Below are 25175 nucleotides of genomic sequence, written 5' to 3'. Positions count from 1 at the left end.
CAGCATATGCTGATGATAGCAGATAAATAAGCTAAATAAATAGGTCTTATACAAGCCATCAATAGTCATTCACATGTACACACAGATGCACACACACTCACACTTTTGCCCAAGGTGACACCAAGGGATCACAATGCATGTGATGGAGCCATTCAACCAAAAGTGACCTCTTTTAATGCAGCTGCTGTTTGGCCCCCTTCTAATGAGTGGTTGACTCATAATCTATACTGTGTACTGAAGCCTGAGGGTTAATCAGCCCGATCGTGCGTCTGTGTACAGTATGTGTAGCGTGTGTCAGACAGAGACATGCAAAGTGGCTCTCAGACTTAATTTGTCTTGATGGGGTGTCAATTATTTATGAAGCCTCACACACGCACACCATTTAGCCTTTTGTAGTAATGTCAAGAGTTGCTCTTAGAAGTGTAGTGAATAGTGCCGTGTTCTTTTTCCACCAACAATGCATAATTATTTGTGTTTTATTGTTTAATTCATTTTAAAGCTGTAACTTTAGCTGGTCTGTGGTCAAAAGTGGAATCAACAGGACAATGATCAATTCAAAAGTGTAATATTAAAGAGGCCCTATTATGCTCCAACACATTGTACATGGGGCTAAGGGGCGGGACATCTCTATGCGGTTGACCAATCACAACTGAGATAACCAATCAGTGCACACTGGGATCTCGTTTCAGACAGAGGGTGAAAAGAACATTAAAGCATGTACACATGTCACGGAAAAGGGCACAAAATACCAATATGAACTGGAAAATTAGCATTAATATTTCTTCTTTAAAATAGCAGAAGTAGCAACAAGCATCAAGTCGGTCAAACTAACTCGGCTTGAGTTCAAAGGGAGAGAACACATCAACATTGCCAAACTTAATCTTAAATTAGCCACCATTAGCTAGTGGTCGGACCAATCCAAGCAAGGATAAAGGGGCAAATACCCAAATCCAAAACACACCCACAGTGTGTACTGATTAAACAAGCTTCAGGTCAATTTAAAACAAAAAATAATTATCAAAAAGCTTTTTTGTCTGAGTTTTTCTCTTTAAGATGTACACTTGAAAAACTGTGTTGTTGGTGTTTTTTCTACTTATAAATTACTAAAATTGTTTATAGAGCATCAGCCTTTTTTGAATGGCAATGCTTAACCGATTTGTCTTTAGACTAAGGGGTTTAAGTCAAGCATCAGCTGAAACTGAACCTTCTGCAGCTCCTTGTGGGGGGTTGGGCTGAGACGTGTCTTTTACTGCCTTGTGCACTGGCAAGACGCACAGAGCTGTCAACAGAGGTGTCAAACCAGTCAGATGTTTTTTGGAGCAAGCAAGAAAAAGCGGATGGGTAGGGGAAAAAAGAAAGGAGTAGACAGTCGGAAAGGGGAGAGAAATAAGATAGGAGTGCTTACTGCGTTGAATACAGAAAAAAGTGCTTAAAGTTTATAATCCCTCATTTAGTTTAGTCTGAGGATGGTTCATTCCTGTTGAAAAATACTTTATTATTTTCGTTATATCTCTAGATCACATTTCAAACTAGTGTTGTGTTCATGCTACATTTTTACATTAACAGGGCAGCTTTTTAGTATCTATGATATATCATCTTATTTACCGGCAAATGTTTGCTGACCACGCACGCTTCTTCTTGGCTGTAACATTCACATTCACTGAGCCAGTCACATTTATAGCCTTCTGATATTGGCCACTGAGCAGCTCAATTGGATTGACTCAATGTTAATTCCCCCGAAGATACCTTCGCAGCAGCATTTTCAGTAAGCGGGAGTGAGTCATCCCCCTCTCTCTTTCTCAAACCTCCCCAGTATGTGACTTTCATCCTAATCCCTGACTTCAGATATCACAAGTGAATGATTTATGGCAGCCAACAGGCCCAAAAAGCCATCAACTGTCACACCATCTGCATAAGGATGCCGACGATCGTGCTAAAGCTTGTTGCAACAATATATCACCATTTCGGTATCATTTGTATCACCTGCTGAAATATGTTGTACCTTGAAAAGCAGTATATCAATGTAGTTTGAGAGAGATATCAAATGGTGAACTGTAGATAAAACCTTAAAGGTGTGATCACAATAATTTGTAAAACGGTTGGTAATAACTGTCAGTGTTACTGAGAGGTCACTGCAAGAGGTCATCTAAAATTAAGGAGTTTAACACTTGCCAACTGCCACTGTCATACATCATTGATTGTAATTGAAGGCTGCTTTTTGTTTACGCGTGCGCTGCATGACTCACTTGATCGCACCATATGTTTGGGAGGAGTTCCAGTGTTTAAAGAAGGTCACTGGGGTGTTAAGGATCACTGATGTAACAGAACACTTCAAACGAGGAATAAACAAAAGCAGTTTATCAGTTGCTGACAGTTTCCAGCTGTGGAACGTCTGTAGTGATCTGGACATGTTCTTTGAGCAGTTCTACTTGTTTAATCGTGATTTTAACATAATAGCAATTCCTAACTTACATTTCTTGCTCTTTGTATTTTAAGAATCTCACCCACAAAAAGAGTGAAAAATACATTTAGATACATATGAAGATAATACTTCAGGGAGATACTGCAAGTCTTCCTTCACTGAATCGGACTGTCAAACACAACACTGTCATTGCAAGTGATACTCAGTTGACTTTTATGTCCACTGCTAAATTAGTTATTCAGGCACATTTCTAGTTTTGCGGTCCATATCTCATTAAAATATCTAATGTTAGTAACTATTAAAGAAAAAATGGGGACAATCCTGTTTTAATGTAGTTTGACCATTGTAACTGCTGTGCAGACATACTGATAAAATAGGGCTTCTATAATTACCTTAAATAAAATCACTAAATAATTAAACCAGTGCAATACGCATTATTCTTATTCTTATCATTCTTTATGAGCGCAGTAACGGTAAGGTATCTAATTACTTATTTATTTAGTATTCCATAACTTAATAACAGAGATGGTCAAACTAAAGTGGTAGAGACATGGCAGAAATCCTACAATGAAGCGGGACAGTGAAGTGTTCTCCCGTGAGAGGGTGATCAAGAAAAGAGAGCGAGCGGCCCCGTCGAGGGAGTTTACGGAGCAGAGTAAAAGACACAGAAAGACAGAAGCACAATAACAAGTATATTTAGGTGTTTTTTTTGTAAATAACCGACAGTGTCAAGAGGAAGTAAAGTCCCCTGGTTTGTCCCCTATACTCTAACGCCAGGCAGGCATTTGGTGTGATCACCATAGCCATATGAGGCTGGAGGGCTTTCCTTTGCTTCCAGCTGTCAGATTGTAAACAAAGTCACGTGACTGGGGGCAGATGACAGCGCTGACAAGGTGTGTTTCCCGCAGCGAGACGCTACAATACTAATTGTGGGCTTATCATGTTGATTCGGCCACAAGAGAAAACAAAAAAAACCTCTCACTCTCTCCAGAGGGGCAGGTCAGACAAAAATGGCAAACGGGCTGTTGCCCGGGCAACATTAGCCCGTACCTGTGCACGTCCCCGGTCAAAATGACAGTCAGTAGGGAGGAGTGTAGGATTTACTGCATATTTATCAGGTCAGTCTTCAAACTTTTTTGTAAATATGAAACTTGTACAGCCTCAGTAAAATATCATCTTTGTGATTTTCTCTGAAGCTTAACCACAGTCTGAAGTGAGACGGCAGATGATTTGAGGATGTGTAATGAACCCATTGAAGTTTCAGTTTAATTCCGTAATTGGCAGCAACAACATCTTTCCTACTAACTGGAAAAACAGATCATTAAATATTGTTTGGGGTTTCTGCCCCTGGTAAATGTAAAGGCAAAAATGAAAGTGAACTCTTTCCACTCTCTGCAAACGTGGTTAATTGCACCTTGGAAAGAGGTCGGATAAGCTTATGGCAGGCTTCATTAACAGCAGTCCGCACTTCAAAAAAACATTTTGTCTTCATGTTGCACAAATCAACATGACGTGCAAAGCTCATTTCAGGAACTGCAACCAAAGCGTTTTTCGTTCCCTGATTCATTAACATTAAATTGCTAACTGGTCTTTAATGCATCATGATGGACATCTGCCACGTTTGGCTGCTCGTGTGGAAGTGCAGTGGTAGTTAGTGAGAATGCAGAGTCTGACCAAAAAGCACTGAATCCAGTACATGTATTCAATAAAATAAGGATTGCTAAGGATTTTGTAACAGACCAAGCAATGCAGTGAAAATTACTGTCTGGATGAACCCTAAATGCAGATTATTCGCTGCCACTAGAGGGAATCAAGGGTCATTACTGGGGCACAAGTCATTCTCCTCCATCTTAGCAAAATTGTTCAGGGTTGTAATGACATTTCACCTTGTTACAGGGCTGTCTTCAATTAGGGATGTCCCGATCACCTTTTTTTGCTGCCGATCCGATTCCGATCATTTGATTTTGACAATCTGCCGATACCGATTTTTCCCGATCCGATCTTTATGCAATGCATTAAGAGAAAAAAAAGGAGAAAAGCATTCAAGTTGTCCCTTAAACCCCACGTTCTCCACCACAGATAACGGCTGGTCATCCAACGCGATGAATTCAGCTATCTTGGCTGTTATTTTTTTGGCCTTTTCACTGTTCTGGGGCAGTTTCTCTTTCTTTTTAAAAGTCTCTGAAAGTGTTGGTTGTTTCAGTGCCGTTACCTGAGTGGCCGCTGTGTACTCGTTGTGTTGTTGTTGGTGTTTGTTTCTCAGGTGGCATATTAGATTGGTCGTGTTGAACATAGCTCTGTTCTTTCCACCACGCGGAACCTCCGCCTTGCAAACATTGCATCTGGCTGTTACACTGCCTTCGCTTTCAATTTTATAATACTTCCAAACTCCTGACATTTTCTCTGTCCCGACTCCCGAGGCACCAGCTGAACGTAGCCTCTTGTTAGCTTACTGCTACTATTAGACACTGCGCCCACTCTGTTGCCAGATTTGAGAGAAATAAGCAACCAGGTCTATGAAAACAAGCCCAAAAGAAGCAACACATACATGATGTTGTGTAATTTTAAACCAAAACTAAGGCCTCAGGATGACTTTAAGACGTGAACATGGTCATTTTTGTTTTGTAACATTAAATAAAATAATAAAAATATTTTATTAAAAAAAAAAAAAAAAAAAAATCCCGATCCCCGATCTTTTTCTCCTGATTCCGATCTTTTGAAAATCACGGATCGGGACATCTCTATCTTCAATGCAGATACTGCTAAATTTAGGAGCAAGCGGCCTCTGTTGTCACCACAAGCATCTTGGATTTGTTCTTGATACTCAGTGGCACGGGAGAATCCCCAGAGCAAATGTTGTGGCTAAATGTTCATAAAACTCAAATGTATGTTTTCACTACTAAATAAGCCGTAATATCCTTGGAGAATAGGCTGAACAACAGTTAGCGTAGCCTGCCCTCTTCTTTTCTTGAATTACTTGGTCACAAGGCACGAGAGAGGAGAAAACACAAGGTGAGTCATGGCAACTCACAGCTGACTTACGTAGGGATGGGTATCGTTTGAAATGTATCGATTCCGATTCCGGTTCTGCTTATCGATTCCGGTTCTTATCGATTCCCCGTTTCGATTCCAAAATTGTAAAGAAAGAGGTCAAACGTTTAGATAACAAAAATATCTTTATTCTTTTAAGCTTTAACTGACATTTTTACAAATAAAAAATATACATGCAATACAAATGTATTGCACAATAGCTGTGCTTTATTTTAACTGAGCTATGCCTGTGGCAAGCTATTAACAGGCATTACACTGTGCCTTGTCTTTTTCTTTTTTAGTGTAGTGGAGCCTCACTTTAGAGCCTTTACCGCGACCCATCTTTGGTGTTATGAAGTGAATGAGCTCGTGAAATGTCTACGGGAGGGCGGGGGGAGCCTCGCTGCGGGGCAACTGTGGACCTCTGTCGCCTGTCAGCGCAACTTACATGATGTCGTTTTAAAAAATGGGGGCCCGCTGACGACCGGCCGTTCTGTGATTCTCCAGAACACACAGATGGCCAGTCCCCGTATTCCACCGGGTCACCGCGGCGCGGGGGTGCAGACGGACCCGCGGCGCAGATGGACCCGGTGGAATACAGTGTCTACCGCGTTTAGGAACCGTTAAGCAGAACCGAAAATGTGTATTTTGTACGGGTACCCGGTACCCGGCATTTTCTTATCGGTTCTCATCTGGAACCGAGTTTCGGTTCCCAACCCTAGACTTGCGTAACAAATCTCACATTGTAACAGTGTTGTAGTCAAGTCACCAATTCACGAGTCCAAGTCACTCTCGAGTCCCCACTTTTCGAGTCCGAGTCACCTAGGGAGAGTCGGAGTCGAGTCCGAGTCCAAGTTCGAGTCACCCAAGGAGTGTCCGAGTCACCCAAGGAGTGTCCGATTCATCATTACCTGTGTTCGAGTCCGAGTCCAAGTCTGAGTCACCCAAGAAGAGTCCAAGTCAAGTCCGAGTCACAAGTCTTCATGTATTCATCTTAGTGGATATATTTGTCGAAATGTAGCTGCTCCTCTACATTGCTTTTTTTTTAATGACTGATTTTAAATGCCATTTTCTTAATGTCTTCCATTTTTGTAAAGCACTTTGAATTGCCTTGTGTTGAAAGGTGCTATATAAATAAACTTGCCTTGCCTTGCCTTGCCTTGCTTTTATCCTGTCATGCTATACTAATGTATCTATTGAACTGCTATGAAGCGAGTTTGGCTACAATTGTTGTGTAAAAGGTGCTATACAAAGCTTATTAATAATATTAATATTAACATTATTATTATTATTTTATTATTATTGTAAATGACCTTTAATATGTCTAACTATATTTAAAATGAGTTGCCTTTTAGAGAAGTGATTATATTTGTATGCCAATATTTTCCTATGGTAAAGTTTTCATTTTGCATTTTTATTTTGATAGTAATAATATCGGGACTCTTATTTTGAAAGAACTTTTACCGGAAGTCAATGGACAACGGAGCAGTGTAAACACACATGTATAATAGAGTGCCACAGTGACGTGTCCTAAAACCCGGAAATAAACTCATCATAAATCTATCGATAAGATTTATGATTCGAAAATTATAAAAGTAGGGTAGACATGTGGATATTATCCGGCTGAACAAAACGTGATCCGTCTCTTCAATTTGTGTCAACCACAGACCTTATTTCGAGCTATTTTCCAAAATCCTATGGAGAAATTGCATTGTTTTTTGTCGAAGGAACCGGAAGTGGTAAAATGCTAACTTACTTCCGGGTTTTAGGACGCGTCACTGTGGCACTCTATGATGGATAGATTACGAATAAATTAACATATACTAAATAGTTGCATTCGGTTTTTAGCACCTGGCTGATAAGGGCATAAGTTCTTACGTTGGTAATGATTGTATAAAAGCAAGGGTGTGCAATAAACAGATACCATCAGTTGGAGAGTCTGACCATCATTCAGCCGGGGACGCTACAATTATTATAGTGAATGTTTAAATTATATCAATAAAGATTAAGCCTCAGAAAGCACATGGCTACTTAGCATGCAAAATGACGACATTCTGCATGTTAAGTAGCCATGTGCTTTCGTGTTATCGGCTGAATCTTTATTTATTGATTAGATCACGTTACTCTGATGATAGTGTTCAAGACAGCCCACCTATATGTCTAAACTCCATCCTTAGAGTAATGTGTTGTGGAGCCTTCTCTTCAATCTTTTTTCCACATGACGAGCATTTTGCGCTGCTCTTTTCCAATGTGGAAGCAGAATGTGTGAAAGCATACAGCCCGATGCGGGGTGTGTCTCTGGACATCTCTAGACTGGAATAGCGGGGCCCAGTACGTGAACTCGCCTCACAGGTGCACACGCCAGGACAGAGTACATCTGACTCGAGACAAAACTTGTCCGAGTCCATGTCGGAGCATCAATGTACAAGTCATCGTGGGCTAAAAATTCACGAGTCAGAGTCATTGTGAGTCCTAGTCGAGTCCGCGTCAATCAGTGTGCGAGTCCGAGTTGAGTCCCAAAAATCGGCACTCGAGTACTCCATCTCTGCATTGTAATAATAAAAACAAACCAACTCATGTACATACAATTCCCAGAGTCATTGCATAGTTATTGTTTTTTTTAGCTCACATCGAGGCATACCACTGGTACGGAAGAGGATTTGGGCCACATGTGAATTCTTTTTTAACATCTGACCAAAAGTGATTTTGTTTTTTTGTCTGAGTTTAAAAACAAGTCAGAGTATGCTTCCAAGGCTGTCCATTTATGAAACGTTTTTCTATATTACATCAAAGCTGGGACTTGTGGGTAAGGTACAGTCCTGGTCTATAACATATCATAAAATGTGTGAAGAAATGTCCCAGGGTTATTTCTTTAAAGGTCTTGCTTTATCAGTCCAAAACCCAAATACATTTATTGTATCTATACAAAATAGAGACAAACATGTTTAAACATTTTCGCATTTAAGATCCTGCAAACAATATGTTCTGCCATTACTGCATGAATAATTACTCTAACATAGGCATAACATGAAGCTTTTTGCAGGGGTGGTGTTTATTCATGACATTTGAATATTAACCCACCTACAGCCTTAGAAGTAAACTTGAATATGTAATGGTAATATGTTTTGGTCACTGTTTCACATTAAATCCATGTATGCTTATTGACATGCACATGCACACATTGCATGTCAAAATATGTAAATGTAGGCAAACTTTTGGAAGGTGACTCCTGTGCAAAATAATCTTATCGCAGCTCAGAGAGGTGTACTGCACCTTGGTGGATGTCTTGAATACAGATGGACACACACACACACACACACACACACACACACACACACACACACACACACACACACACATTGGAGGATGCGTTTGAGGGAGGGTGTCTTTTTTGCCCATATGCCCAAGCAGATACCATATGGTCTGCAGCACTCACCCGCTAGCCTTTTTTTTTCCTTTCAATGGACATGCCAACTCTTTTTTAGTAAGAACCTGCTCTAGAGTTGATGGTATGGCCTTAAATAATCTCTATCCTCTTGATTAAAATTTGAATTTTAGAATAGAGAGGTTCAGGAATAAGTCCTAAATGAAGAAATTAATTAGCCTTTTAGTACTCCCTGGCTTTCTTGTCTCAATGTCGGTATATTTTGTGTAAGTTATTGGTTTGATGCCTGAAATAAGGTCTGTGGTTAGCACAAGCTTTTCACTTTTTGTTTTACAACATAAAATACATCAATACAAATCCCAATCCTGAAGGGAAGAAGCTTCTATTTACTCAAAATGGCAGGTTGCTAAAATGTGTCAAAAGTGGACTACGTAACATTTTCATGCCATACATTGGCTGTTTTGAGCTTAGCGCTGTTGAAGTGATGTAGGTGACCTTGATACCGTTTGTTCATAGCATATGCTACTTCTGGCGATTGTGCTTGCGCTTAATTTACCCTTTGTTCAACTGTTCATGCTGAACAAATGGTAGCAATATAATCTTTCCAAGGCCATCCATTTATAAAAACCTTTTATCCATATAATATCAAAGCTGTGACTTCTGGGCGAGGTACAGTCTAGGTCTATAAAATGGGTGGAAAACATTTGATAAAAATGTCCATTGATAAAAACCTTTTATCTATATTACAACATAATGTTTGTTTGCCACAATGCTTATCTCTGCAATATTCCAAAATCCATTGAAAAAGTCCCGTTGCTTTTACCGAGGGAGCCATTAAGGTTGGGCACTGCACCACTATGTACATAATAATACTGGTCCTCCATTGTTCATGTAAATTACCAAGTGTCAGCGTTAAATGTGCTACTGTTTTGGACGTCTGACATTGTTTTCATGGCTTTTTCCGTTGCCACTATTGAAAGTTAATTGTTGTCTGTTTGCTTGGGCAGTGTTAGACAAGTAACATGATTAAGATTAATCTAGAAGCCTTCTACTAATCTATGCTAAACCTAGCATATTGCCTTTTTTTTTCCTTCCTTTTGCCGTCCCTGCTTCTGTACCAGTATAAGTACACTATAAGTAATGTGATTGGACACTGCGGTTGCGTGTGCTCCTCTTCCCCACACCCCTTTGGATGTGTTGGTTGTTTACTGCCACTCCGTTTTAACTGCAGTTTTTTGTGGTGGTATTGATGTGTTTCGGGCTGCTTTGAGTCAAGTCGCTCTGGGCGGGGTCAGGAGGGGGTAGGCCTGCGGTTTCTTCTTCTGTAGTGGTGACGTCCTACTGACTGCCTGCAGAGACTCTTGGCCTTGATTCTTTTCATCGCTGCTTCGGGTTGAATGTGCTGAATCCCTTCAAAAAATTCATATGCCAGCTTTATTTAAGAAATCATACACCCTGGCAAGCACAAGTCAGGCAAGTGTGAGCTATACAGTAAATAGCAGGGTGCCTCTTAGGGGTGGGGGATATATGAATGCAGTAATGCAAAACACTATTAATAATAAAAATACAATTTAAAGCTTTTGGCATAAATTGCTCATTTCAGTTCACTTAATGGAGTTTTTTTTTTCTGATGAGATCAGCAGGATTTGTAAGAAATAGGTAAAAAAAAAGATGTAGACTAACCCTAACCCTCTGATTTCTTTTAAATGTAGCTTGAAGTGAAGTTTTTTTGAAAGATATTAAATAATTGGTTGACCTTTTACTGTATAAACTAGTCAAAAATACATATATTAATGATGTACTTTTTTTCTTGCAGGAGCAGTGTGTGGCATTTGTGTAGTGCAAAGGATTGGCAAATACAACAGCTTCCCCCTTGACTACTCAGTGGAACGGTGAGTTCAGAACTGTCAGGCATTGAGCTGCCACTCATACACAATGTGAAGAGCAGGTGCAACAGTGAAGGGGATTCCTAGAAGACCAATATTTCAGACAAATCACAAGGTGGACAGAATTATGAGAATATGCAATGTGGATAAAAACAGGGATTAAACTAAACATGTAAGGGTTATCTGTCATGGCTGTATTATCCAAGTCATATGCAAAATTTAAAATGTTACCATTGTATAGGCATTTTATCATTTTGGTAAAAAGTATTTGATAACTGGTCATATGAACTGGTAGTAGTACTGGATGCACATACGATGGAAGACTGCACTGTGCATGCAGAGCTGGGCTATTCTACTGAATTCTTATTAAACGTGTTGCTAGCAGATCTGTCATCCATGTGTGTAATGCATTAACAATTGGAATAATTAGGAATACTTTTAACAAAAATGCCTTAAGACCTTTACTATGTCCATTTCCCCCGTTCACTATTAAAAAGTAACGATTTTCATATTAAAATTGACCATAACTTGCCCTTGGAAATGTTCCCGGAATTTTCCAACCCTACATCATATTTCTGGGAGTATGTTAGAAGGGACACTGCTGCAGATATGTCGTCCACACTTGACAGCAGGACAACCCTTCTCTGGTTTTCCTCCCTGATAACCGAATCCAGTCAAGAGCCATTTGGTATCTCGCATGTAAAACACAGAACAGTATTGTTCCAGATCTGCAGTGTGCTGACTACATGACTCTTTCAACCCTGGAGTTACTGCAGTGACAGATGAGCCAAATGAGGAGTGAAGTTACCAACCACTCAGAAATGAAGAGGGTTCAATTTCAGTACGAGACTTGGTTAATAAACAGTGATGAAAAGTATACAAGCACCTGATGCCAACTCACATCGCAATGGTTATTCACCTTTAAAAAGAAGAGAATATTTGCAGTTCTTTTTGATGTCTGAGGACAATTCATATCTCTGCTCCAGTGTAGCTATTTTTAAACTGGCGCAAATATCAGGGGATCTCTCTTCCTCTGTTTTTTCCCGCCTCTCTTTGCCTGTCTCTTCGGTTATCCACGTCCGATTGAATCTCATTGACTTGCTCTGTCATATGAGGATGATTAATTAAGGTCTTAGAAAGGCATTCATGTATGTTGCATACAGTATGTCCCTTTGTCCTTGCATGTTGTGGTGAATCATTCTGATGAATAAGTACTACCCGGACTATGAAATGATTGTATAATATCCTCTGTGGCTCTAGAGGAGCTTCTTAAGTCATGAATGTTGTAGTGACATCATCTGGTTTAACTCAGTTTTGGCATGGGATTTAAACATTTTAGCCTTAGTTTTCAGTTTTTTTTACAATTTGAAAGACGTGGTTGTTTCCGATAGGGGAAGTCTAACTATAGACGATACAGAGTTTCATTATGGCAAGTGTCAGGTCAAGTTTCTTGGAGCTTGAGGTAGGGTTACTAGACTTCAGGATATATTTGCCTCTTCTGCATACTGTATACAGTAGCAATATGGAGTATATTGAATATAGTGATGTTTTTTAACAAATATCTCTATCGATAAATGGCGACAATTTTGTTGACTAATGGTGCCATAATAAAATACATACCAGGGAATTGGTTTAGCAATGTGGATACAATGACCTAATAAGACATTTTGAAATAGTACAAATAAGAATTTGAAAATAACGCCACTTTACTGTAATGTAGCCTTAAAAACAACAGTTCTCATGATATAACAATATCCAAAATCTAAGACAATATCCACTCTCACGACATCAATATGATATTGAGATATATTTTAGTACTATTTCTGCATAAACTTTGACTATTACGGATCTGTAACACTAAACGCCTTGAGTAACACTTAAGATCTCATATTTCAATTTGTCCTCGAACATTTTACGAAGCAAAGAGCCGTTATCATTCATAGAGAGCCAGCGACAGCTCAGACAACGGTGGTGTTATTGACAAGAGGAGACATTTATTGCCCTCCTTGCACTCTTCTTTAACAATTTCCATTTTCCTGCTGGGCGCTAGGGGGTAGGAACTGTCGAGTAGAAAAGGAATCCCGCCTGGAGATGATTCGGTTCACCATGGGTTTCTACACGGGGGCTGTGCCTAGTGGCGCTCAGGTGACGGCACCACGCCGTCTTTGTTAGGCCTTTCTCTCCCAGGGTGAAGGTCGAGAAAAAAGTATGAAAAGGCATAAAGCAGCTGTCAGCGCTGCCTGTCTCTTTAACGTACTGGCTCCCTCATCTTCCAGACACCCTTAAACCACAGACAGCATGCATGACCGGTGTTAGCTTCTGTATCGGCCCCAAACTCACACTATACAGATTTTGCACTTGGCGAAAGAAGAGGCAAAAGAATGCAAAATAGACCTGTTAGGTATACCAGAGCTTTATATGTTAAATTGTAAGCAATTGGCTTGTTCTCTGTGTGCATATTTATGGCAGCCGTTTGTTTAGTGTAGCTCTGGTTTGAAAGCAACACATGGCCTTGTGCTTCAACCTTACTTCCATTATTGTAATTAGTATTTAGTGCAGCGTTGGCAACACTCATCCAGCCAAAGTGTGCTATTTTATGTAGTAGAGTGAGGCATTTGGAAAGCTTGGCGCGCTGTATATTCTTGTATATGTATAAAGAAAAGGCACATTTTCCAATGAAAAGGATTTGGTCACTATGGAAACCTGGACAATCATGGGAACATTTGGATTGAAAACCTTGAAAAAAGACAGTATGCAGGAAATGTAAACCATCCTCTTGAATCCACTGTTGAACAGCTTTTGGAAATGTGCACACTGCTTGGCCCCATTGTTGCAGGTTACATTGATGTCTAAGATACATCAGTTGATACAGTGTCAGGTCCTCTCTGAGTGATGGAAGATGAGAGCCGTGTGCAATAATAACACACATTATTTCATCTTTTTTCTTGTTGCTGCTTCAAAGGCGGCTGCCTCGATGATTTAATCTTTATACCAGCAGGAACTAGGCCAGCAATATTTCATCTGTGTCATGAGCACACAGTTTTTTTGTGTGCATCTAAGCAGTTGTAAAATGAAATGGGAACTGCTGGAAGGCTGACCTTTGGCCCCACAGTTGGGATCTATAATTCAGGATTGCGTTAGTGTCACAAAATACTGAGCGAATTGCTTGTTTGCCACTGTATGTCACTGAAAAAGAACCAGGATTCTCGTGTATTTCTAGTTTTTCTATCCGCACATTGACACAAACAGTCTGTGTTTACCGTATGTGCAGCTACACGTATTATTAACCTAATTATTAAGGTTTTATGCTAAATCCGTAGCAACCAGGGGCATTCCTAAAATTCTCCCGTCTCTTACTTTAGTTCAAGCATTTCAAGCTGAGGCCTTTTATAAAAAACTACAGCAGAGAAATCCTTACCTTCTATATTTAATGCCTACAGTAGGTTAACCCCTCTGGACTGTTATATACAGGGGTGCACATAACTTTTTTAGTGAGTTACTCAGATGAGTACCAGGAGACAGCGTTTGGTACTCACCCCACATGAAGCGTGGTTTTAATAAGTGCAGTCACTTTCCTCACTGTCCTCCTCAGTGTCTCCTTCACTGTCCTCTATTTACACTTCTTGCATGCTAGATGATGAAGATGCACCTCCCTGTCTCTTTTTAAGCCTCCGATTTGCTTTCTCCAAAACTTGTTGCCAAAACTGTGAAGTCCTTGCATTTGCAAGTTGAAGGATCAAATACTAAGAAATTATCACATGACTTGTAGTCATATCTGATTTCAGAGGAGGGAAGTAACAAAGTACATTTATTCAAGTACTGTACTTAGGTACAATTTATGCTACTTTGTACTTCTACTCCACTACAGTTCAGAGGTAAATCATGTACTTTTCCTCCACTACATGTAGTTAATACATTTTAGTTACTTCACAGATCTGGATGAATGATGTGAAATATAATCAAGTCTTAAATCAGACTTTAGTTCCACCTGGAGTAAATTCACAAGCTACCCTGCAGTATACAAAGTCATTCAAACTAATTTTTAAACACTTTAATGATCAATAATTATAAAACATATCATATACATTATTATGAAATGGACCAATCTGCAAAATGACTACTTTTACTGTCGCTACTTTAACTAGGTGTTGATGATAATACTTTTCTAATTTTACTTGAGTAACACTTCATCCACCTAACCCTGTCTGATTTCAAACTCTTCCATTAACAGCCTGAGTAAGTTTGCAGGCAGCTGTGTGTTTTACTCCACTTTGTTGTAAATAAAACTGCAGCAGCTTGACCACAGAGCGTGAACGTTGTGATCAGCTGATTTTGCGCAGTTCTCCAGTGTGTGCGCGGGGCACAGAATGTGCACAGGGGAGTCTCCCACTGCAGCCAGTTGATGTAGTTTTGGTACAATTCTGTTGTACACACCGACGTTAACAGCAGCCCCGTCTGTGCACACGGCGACCAACTCTGTCGTCCAGTGATCTAAGCCTCTTTCTCCTGTGAAGCTTCACAGGTCCGTCGGTTATGTCCTGCGCGGCACAGCCAGCACCCAGTTCAATCAGTCATAGAATGTCCGAAGATTTTTGCAGGGAGCGAAACGGCAAAGTGGCTGCTTAATGTCTTTGTTTTTTATGGACATGTCTAATAACTTACTCCACTGAGTGTTGACAAGAAACACGTATAGACGAAATATGTGTTTTTGTTTTGATGACCTATCAGGTACGCAAAGGCGCGTTGTGACACAAGTGACGTTACGCATTTCAGATTGTTGCCGCGCATGCGTACCTGCGTACCAGTTATGTGCACCCCTGGTTATATAGAGGTTTTGGGGGAAATTTGATAGCAACCCTGCTGGACTGACCTTCATTAGTAAAGGATCTTTACAATTCCTCACCAAATGGCTTTTGATTATCCTAATGAAGCATGTATTAAGCTCCGGCCACCTGAAATGATTAAAATAATAAAATAATGAAATAATTTAGGTAACAAATGATATTGCCCTCTGAATCCCTATTAAAAAAAACTCCAATTAATCATTACCTACAACTAAATGTCCCACACTAATGGTTTTCAATTATGGACACCATGGGCCCAATTTCAGACAATATCAACCGTCTATTTTTTTACATTTTGACCAAATCTGCACCATTAAAAGTATGCTTATATAGCTAATATAATTATCTGTTAGCGTGAACCCATTGCTGGACAACTATCACTGGATTGAATGCTTCTCTAGCAAGTTTCTGAGTTATACAGAGTCTTCTTTATGATTTTGAAGCATATTTATAGGTTTTGATTTATGATGGATATAAGAGATAATGGTTTTCATGGAAAACAAAGTCACTTTGAATCTATAAACGTTGATCTTGCTTGTGCGTTCAGTATCACGTTCGTGAAAAAGTATATTTTCCACCCGAAATGGTCTAATCATGAAATAAGGGTTTCAAAGTAGACCCAAAGAAAACATGTTTAACAATTACTTGCTTCCTGTTATTTCCACAACCTCGACATGCACCTGCCCTGTCACCTCACGCAGTAACTTTGCCTCACATCTCTCCCTCAACCCCCTCCCTCTAAAACCCTTCTGGCATTGAACAGATGTAACAGATGTTCGTGTTTTTAGGTTCTCAACTGATAACCTGAAAGCAAGCGTTGTCTCCATTGTTAAGCTGGCGTAGACAATTGGTCAACTCTGGAAAATGTTCCAAAGAGTCTGAACAATCACGAAAAGATAAGATCCAAGATGGAGCTGTTTTTACATTTTGGGCTGTTGCCCTCAGTAGGAGCAGCTTGAAACCTAAGAAAAACAAAATGTTCAGGGTCTAAATGTGAAAACGGCAGATCTGTTGTTGGTAAAAACTAGACATGCATGCCTTATTTTAGCTTTGGTTCTAAAATTCCTTCTAACATCTATCCTCTCTACTCATATTGCCATCCCCTTAAAACATCCACCTCTAATGTTTGCTTTTGGTAAACTGCTGATTTTTTACCCTATTGGCGAGTGTAGTCATGATCTAAAAATCAACATCAGCAATCTAAAAGATCTTCATATAGATATATTATGCTTTAATAGAAATCATATTCCTGTACAGGGTTTCCCACACATAGACTTTACTTGGGCGGGCCGCCCAGGTATATTAACATATTAACGTTCGCCAAAGTATATTTCGCGACCCATTTAGGTTTAATCTTTTTTTATCACGACGCCATCTGCGATCGATTAACTAGTGGACAACGATCCCTCCTTTACTTGTTCGCTCCGCTATCGCGTGAAGGGTCTGCTTCATGCGCTCCGCAGTAACTCAGCTGCGAGGCTCCGGCGAACAGTTCATGAGCGTGCTCCACTAGCACCCCCCCCCCCCACGTTCTCTGCTACCATCACAAGTATATTTCAGATCTGTGGGAAACACTGCTGTAGTTTGGCTTCTCTTTTGAAATGCTCAAACACCATATGTTCTGTATGATCCAGTAGCCAGAGTGCTTTAACACCATCACACTGATAATCATGTATTTACACGTGAAGAATCCATCTGGAGAGTACCTGCGTTCTTTCACACTTGGCGCCCACACTCTGTTGATCTGGTTCTCACTTTCTCTCTAAGCCCTTTGTTTTATCATTACTAACTGCCATCCATACACTGGTCTCCATCCACCCATGCCTGGGAGCAGACAGGGGATGGATGGATCCGGTATCAAAGCCCACATTTGTTTTGGAACCTGGAAGTGGAAGCGGTGACCAGATGTGAAAACAATGTAGTCACTTAGGCGAAGCTGTCAGAGAGGGCTGCTATCACTGATAATGTAGATTCTACCCAGCAGAGTAAGTCTGTTTTGTGTCTGGGTGACATCTGTTTTGCACTGTACAAACTACAGATGGGACTTTGTGCATCTGGATCACTGATAGAATGTCATATTACTTCAGGGTTGGAAGGGTTGTGTTTACATATCTCTGCTATAATACAGTCCTGTGTACTTAAGGATAAATGATGACCCGAGGTGTCATTATTTACTGACGTGTTGCGTAAGTAGTATGATTATACATGTGTGACATTTTCAGTATGTGACCTGATTAATACTGGATTTCCAGACCAAAGCCAATTTTTAAACAGCTAATATTACTTATATTGTTTTAAACAAAAACAAGGCTATATTAGGAGTTTGTAGGGTGTTGAACTATCATCTCTTCTAAAACGAGAACTGCAGTAAAAGCACAACTTACAGCAAAAGTGCAAGCAATTGATTTAGGTACTCTCATGATTACTTTCATGTGAGCAACCTCTATAAAACGATATCTGCATGCAGAATTTGTAGGAAAAAGTGTGAGCATTGGACTACAGTTGTAAAGCTTATATAGCACTTAGCGGACAAAGTAGATGCATCTACACTACATATATTACACTATTGCACTATTTATAGACTACAAATGTGGGTGTGTGGATATAAAACATATTTTGCTTGCACTTTTATTAAGAAAAATTGGTTTACACAACAGTCAGCTATAGTTTCCAAGTTTTAACCACACTTTAATAGACAAACAGGATCTTGGCTGTTCTCGTGTTTGCATGCTCTCTGCAAGTCAATGTCTGTACTCAGTTATCTATAAAGTTCCAGCATGTGGATCAAATTGCTTGTGAGCTCAAGCTGTTAGTTCAATTTGTGAGAAACAATATTAAGGTATAAATGGGTATTGGATCAGATATATTAAAGGACAATGATACCACGCATGCATACATATATTCACATTTCCACTTTAAACAGAACGTGTCGAAGCCAATCAACACTAGCCTGGCAAAATGACCACAGATGGGCCTACCTCAGATCAGATCAGATCCGACACAAGTAGCACACTAATTACACTCATTGCAAAAAGTGCACTGAATATAAACAAACAGAATGAGAAATGTTGTATTAGCTTCCTACAGATAAAACAAACCTTTTCTGTCAGTTTGTCACTGTCAGATTGACATCAACTCTAGTTCTTTGTGTTTAGTATTTGCCTCCACTTGACACTTACTCAAATCTAATATAAATCAAATCCAAAACAAAGAAAGAAACTGACAATCTACTCAAGAAATGTGCATTGCATGTCACCTAAAATACAAACTTAGGACAACTCTTTCTTTTGATTCAGTGTTTTCTATCTTTTACATCAACCTTTGCATTGTTAGAAACATGAATTGAATTGACATTTCCTTGGATATCCGAATAGACAATCCAGAAAGATAAGAATAAAATATAACTGCAATATGCTGCCAATGCCTGCAATGTAGTCTGTTTTTTTTTTTATTCAACACTATTTAAGCAAATAAAAAGTCAGGTTTCCATGAAGCCCAGCCAGATATTGGAAGTTGACTACGTAGTTTTGACTGTAGTCACAAGCCAATGTGGTATTGTGGAAAGCCATCCAACAATATAAGTATTGTTAGATTATTAAAAGCAATTTAGCAGACACAATGGCCTGCAGACAACCACGATAGCTACTCACCCACATGCTCGTACTTTGCCCCACTAATCAGCCACCATACCGCGTCAAATCAGATTGTTTTGTCTGAACCAATTTTCCTTACAACCTCACCGTGGTCGCAACCATTACTGAAACCCCCATAAAACCTTGCATGAGAGAAAGACTGTGATTTGATCTGCCTCACCTTGATCAGATTACACACTGGAATTAGTATAATTACAGCTGTCGCTGATTAATGGGCACGCTATAATTAGCACTCTGGGTATAGTGAAAGTGTGGTGTGGTAGACAAAGATAGAATGGTTGTGCATTTGTTGAATTGTGCGTGTACAACTCTTGGTTATGTAAATGATAGTGTTTAACAGCAGAAGTAGATAAATTGGGTTCAAAGTAGAGTTGGCTCAGGCGTTAGAAAATAATAATACTCAACTCATTATCAGTAAGATCCTCAGAGAGTCGGTGTGTGAACATCAGAAGAAGTTGAGTGGCCTACGCACCAGAGTGAAATAACTGGAATAATTATATTTTGTTAATGATATTCAAATGATACACAGCGAGTGTTACTCACTAGATATTTTGGCCTAAGCTTTCATCAATGTGCAATAACTTGCAATGTCAATCTCATTCACGTCCGGGGCCTACCTACCGAATCAATCATCATCCATTAACATCAGCGCTATACATGGAGATTGCAGTTTCTGGCATGCTCTACAAGTTATACTTCTATTAAAGAGGACATACTTGTATTTTGTGACTCTGCTGTGACATGTCCATGCTTTAATGTTCAAAAAGCTCTTTATTTTTCTCATACTGCCTGTGCTGCAGCACCTCTTTCACCCTCTGTCAGAAACCAGAGCCCAGTCTGCTCTGATTGGTTAGCTGGCTGGCTCTGTTGTGATTGGCCAACCGCTTGGAAATGTCCGGCCCCTTAGCCTATCATGTACAATGTGTTGGAGCGCTCGTGAAGCACTAGTGTTAAATAGTGATGTCACTATGTTGATGAAGTAAAACAAGGTAGTCCCATGGAGACATTTCAGGCAGGGGGGAGTGTGTTGGGGAGAGAAACTCCCTCAGGAGGGAACTTTGGGATTTTATCCTTCGGATACCATTTGCATGCACAAGAACCTCTAAAGGCCCTGACACACCAAGCAGTCACCAGAGACCTCGCCGACGCCGACTGTTGCGTCGCCGTGTTCTCCTGCGTCTTGGCGATGTGTCGCACTGGAACACACCGCAAAGACTTCAGCCGAGCACGTACGAACTGCGCATGCGTGAGTGGCAATAACTCTCCTTACCAACAGGCGGCGGTAGTGTGTATTCGTCATTCAAAAGAGGCAACAACCGGAAGACAGAGAAGAAGAACAGACTACGTGATATAAACAAACAACAAATAGCGTGTGCGTTCCATTTTCACTCTCGTCCATCGAAAACATGTTTCGTGCGGTACTGGAGCTATCAGCCATTGGAGTGTTGCTTGTGGAAGACATTCTCAAGCAACCGTTTCGCTTCTCATGCACTGATTCGCTAGCTGAACAGCCAATCAGAGTGATTTCTTTGTCCGACGGCCATGAATGCCCAAATAAGGCGTGTCACGACCGACGGTGCGGGACACACCAAATTGAGTTTGGGCGACAGGGCACGCTTCGTCGTCCGACTAACGAAAACGGCCGATTTCGGCCTGGTGTGTCAGGGCCTTAACACACTACAGGAAAGTGATAACTCCAAGAAGCATAATCGGGCCACTTTTATATGTATAGACTGCAATCAATACTAGCGTATATATTTGGCCAAAAATAACTAAGTTCAGCTTCTGTATTTGTATTCTAACCCTCAGAACAGTTAGCTACGGGATGACTCAGGAGGCCAGTAGGGTTTATAGTTCAAAAACAGCAAAGACATTCTGAATCATTTTATGTTTTTTTGGTCCAATTAGCTGGAAATGAAAGAAGGAGAAAGTTACCACTTGGACATGATGCTTGTGATTGCTGCTTTGTCTTTAAGAAGATGACCACAACTTGTATTATTGCGGAAAGGATCTTTGGAACTCCAGTGTAGCAGGTGACAGAGATAGGTAAATGCATGTGTCGTCGGCATAAGATGTTTTTCGTCAAATAATAGCAATCATAATAAAACAAATGAAGAATGTGCCCAAATATGACGAGTGCACTACAAACCCATCATATATTATATTTGTAAATGAGTCATACAAAATAGTTTAGTGTGGAGAGCTTTTACTGTTTGGAGTTTGTATGTACTAAGTTGAAGGGACAGGGTTGTACACGCATGGTTAAACATGAATAATATTCACTGCATTTACAAGTACGGTTTTCACACCCCACACTCTTCCTTTAATATTTAACCATTTCCCCAAATGTCGGCGTTATGGTTGGTGGTCGGATGAAATGGGGGTTGTCAGTTGAATATGCCACCCTGCTCATCCTCGCAGCAATCTGTGTATGATTGATTCTTAGATGGAAATATGAAAGTATTTCCATTGCTCCTTCTTCATGCAAACGCAGTGTAATATAGATTTGCTGGCTGTGTCGCCGGCCATTTGCTACAAACCTACTTTGCTGCCAAATGGCAACAGTTGAATTCTCCCTGGTGACCAACTTGTTTGCATAATTTGTATCTGTCTCTAACATGAAGAGAATGTGATGGTAATAACAATTCAAATCCCCCCGATATACCTTATTACAGCACAGAGTAACACATTTCACCACCCACCAACCCCTGGAATATAAGATTCTGCCCTAATTGGGCTTGAGCAATTCTGCAGGCATGGATAATAACATTCTGAGATTTTCACTTTACACCAAAATGAATCACTGAGCACCCCCCGCCTCACTGAGGGAGCAGTGGATACGAACAAGATGGATAGTACGGAAAGTAGAGGAAAGGGGAAAAGAGGGAGCGATAACAGAGTTCGGACTGCAGGATTTCAAATATTAATAGAGATGGAGTGTATTTCAAACATTGTGCATGCATGAGCTCCAGGTTTTCAGAAAATCTAAGCAACCCCTTCTTCCAAGCAGTGAAACTTCTTAGTGAGTGTGGCCAAGCAGACGATAGCGGAGGAGGAGAATGGACAGGAAAGGTTACGTAGTGTTAAACCCTACCCAACTTCTTTCCAATGGGCCCACATGAGCTATCTCTTTGTATGTACTACTTTGAAAACAGTCTTAAATGTATAATATGACCTATATGGTCTGCTATAGCTTTATCTTTTTAATACAATGTTACATATTTTGTGTTTCACCAATTCTACAGCTTATATTATTTGTTGTAATTTAGATGCAGAATGTTTCGTATAATGTCTAAACTAATGCATTCATCGTCTTCATGGAATTAGCTTCAGCTATATTTGGGCTAGCCTAAGGATAGATAATTTGCCTGTAAGAATAACAGCATAATGACAACCGGTAAAATGTGTAACAGTAACAGAAGTAAAGAAAAATCAAAAAGGCACTTCAGAAATGTCGCTTACAGTACACATGAAATGATATCTAATGCATGCTAACCTTAGCCATATAAGCTACTGGTTATAGCAGACCAAGGAGAGTTCTTGCTGCTTCTAAAGGAGTTATTTTATTGCGTTTAAAATGGTCTTTTATCTGTAGGATGAAGAATGTCTTACCTCTTCTTTCTACACATGCATGAACTAATGTCTAGCATTTTATGATTTTTTTCTTGACTACAGTTTTTGGGTTGTGGTTTTAGGTTTTAAAATATATATAAGAAATGATAACAGATATTGCCACATTACATTAAATTGGCAGGTTCCAGATAACCCCAGCCTGACACCACAGCAGATTGCTCTCCATAGGGGATATTAAAGACGCAGTGCCAGAAACTACATGATTCACCTCCCCCCACCGTCATGTGCTCCCTATCTCTCTCACACTGCGCTATTGCTACAACTGGTAGACACCATTTTTAAAACACATTTAAGTCATTTTGTTTTATATACATTTGAGTAAAATGCTGAAAATTAAGATACATACCCTACAAATGTACAAAGGGATGTTTAATTCACCTTTAACCCAAGGTGTGTAAAACACAGGTAAGAAAAACATTTAAAAGTTATACATCTTTATCTGCAGTCTTAAAACGAAACCATTGTCTATAGCGAGTGTTGTGTGTGTATTTTATTGAATCAATTCAGTGAATCCCATTTGTGACATATAGTTCCCCTCCTGTAGCAGTGGTTTCAACATGACTGCGTATTCAAAATTACCGTCACATTTCTTGGAAACAAACGTTATGTAAGAACTGAAATAAGTGGAGCAGCTATGCCATATCGACATACTGCCCTACACATGTACACACATATTTCCAAAGGCTCCAGCTGGTCATACTGCCTTGACCGGACGGTCGCCAGTATTTCAAGTTTAATCGCAAAGTTAATTATTTTCGAATAAGTGGATAGCTGAAAAAGTTGGGGATCTCAGTGGTGATAAGAGTGTTGTTGTTTTTTTACAATAAGCTAATTTAAATAAAGCATCCCATTTACTTGGGTTTCACAATTAATCAAAATGTTATCAAAAATGCAAAAGAGACCAGTTCAAAATATAAGTACAATATTCACACTAACACACTACAGAAAATGGAAGATCCCGGAAAATCATAAATTGGCCTCTTTAAAAATCACACCATAATCATCTAAATATGAGTGAATAATGTTTCAATAATGGGTTATATCGTCTCATTTATCAAATCATAACAAGGTTGTAATAAAAGTCAAAATGATAGCAAAAAGTCATTATCCCAATTGTGCATTTCTACCATCTACACACATATACTATGATCCAGGTTACCACAATCAGTAGGGTTTTGACAACTTTGGGCGTGGACACACAACACAACAGTTCTTTGACGGTGTGACCATGATGGTGTTAAGCCTCATGCTGTTCACTCATTTCTACCACGGCGAGGTTTCTTCAAGCCTGTGAAGTTTTCTGATAAAATTAGCAGCGCAAATTAGCACTGATGAGTCACTCATTATCAGCTTGGTGTATGTTGGCAGGAGGCAATTTGTTGTGGGCCGCTCTGCTCGCTCGGGTCTTCTATTTACAGCAGAGCAAGAGCTGTAAACAGATCATATATACGTGTGGAGTTGCAGTTTGTTGTCACGCTGAACAGAAGGTGTGTGGCCAACATCAAGTTTGCTGTGAAGCGAAATCAGGACACAGAAAAAAACAATCTTCTGGCTAAAGTTGCCTATTATTTACTTGGTACAGACAAATTATACAATACAGCTCTAAATCAAGAAATTAAGAGTCAGCCACACTGTTATGGTTTCCCAGTGTTTTTTCTGTGTCAATTGAGAGAGGAGCGTCATTTAGAGGTGTCCTTACATACAGAATTTCAAACATCAGTTGCACTTTAGACGCACTGAGCATCACTGAAATAGAGCCAAATGCAGTAGAACAACTATTTTGTTTCCCTGCTCACTTTGCTGGCTGTAGTTATCCTTAATTGAAAGTGCCTCCTGCGGTTTATTTGTTCATGTCGCTCCACAGTTGCAGTGCTGCGCATTAGGGAAAGGCGCTTTTAACAGAGCACTATGGGGAAAACTTGACGAGCCATTTTTGCCCAGAGCGGAACCAGGTTACAGTAAGCAAAGGATCAAGGTGAGTCAGGCTTCATATATATGTTACAGCTCCATTTAAAATGAAAACATTAAAACTGTCATCCAGAATGATTTGTTATTGTCACCACCTTACTTAAAAACATATGTACTGTAATACCACTGGTGACTGCTTGGTGAATATATGAAAAATTGATGTGATGGAATGACAAATGGCTTGAATGGTGCATGCATGAATTGACCGGCATTTTAAAGTGCACTTCAGAGCAGTCAGATCCCATTATGTACCGTTGGTTAACTGTTGACGTAAACACGATCATAATGCTTCTACTTTCTGCGGAGATGATCTTGCATTCCCCCAACTAGAAAGTTTCTCTTGACAAACTCCCC

At 39.9% G+C, this 25175-nt stretch overlaps 1 protein-coding gene across 3 annotated transcripts in view; it reads left to right on the top strand.

The window, feature by feature from the left end:
• adarb1b (adenosine deaminase RNA specific B1b) overlaps positions 1 to 25175 on the top strand; it is a 152628-nt gene that overhangs the window by 40605 nt on the left and 86848 nt on the right. For 2 of the 3 annotated variants that reach the window (XM_034134364.1, XM_034134362.1), the window contains exon 2: positions 10654 to 10729. The gene's annotated coding sequence lies outside the window, so the exon portion shown is untranslated. The remainder of the gene's footprint in view (positions 1 to 10653; positions 10730 to 25175) is intronic. The other variant, XM_034134363.1, reaches the window with a different exon arrangement.

This window comes from Trematomus bernacchii, unplaced genomic scaffold (genome assembly GCF_902827165.1).
Source record: "Trematomus bernacchii unplaced genomic scaffold, fTreBer1.1, whole genome shotgun sequence".
NCBI classification, from domain to species: Eukaryota; Metazoa; Chordata; class Actinopteri; order Perciformes; family Nototheniidae; genus Trematomus; species Trematomus bernacchii.
This window is presented reverse-complemented; position numbering and strand designations above follow the sequence as displayed.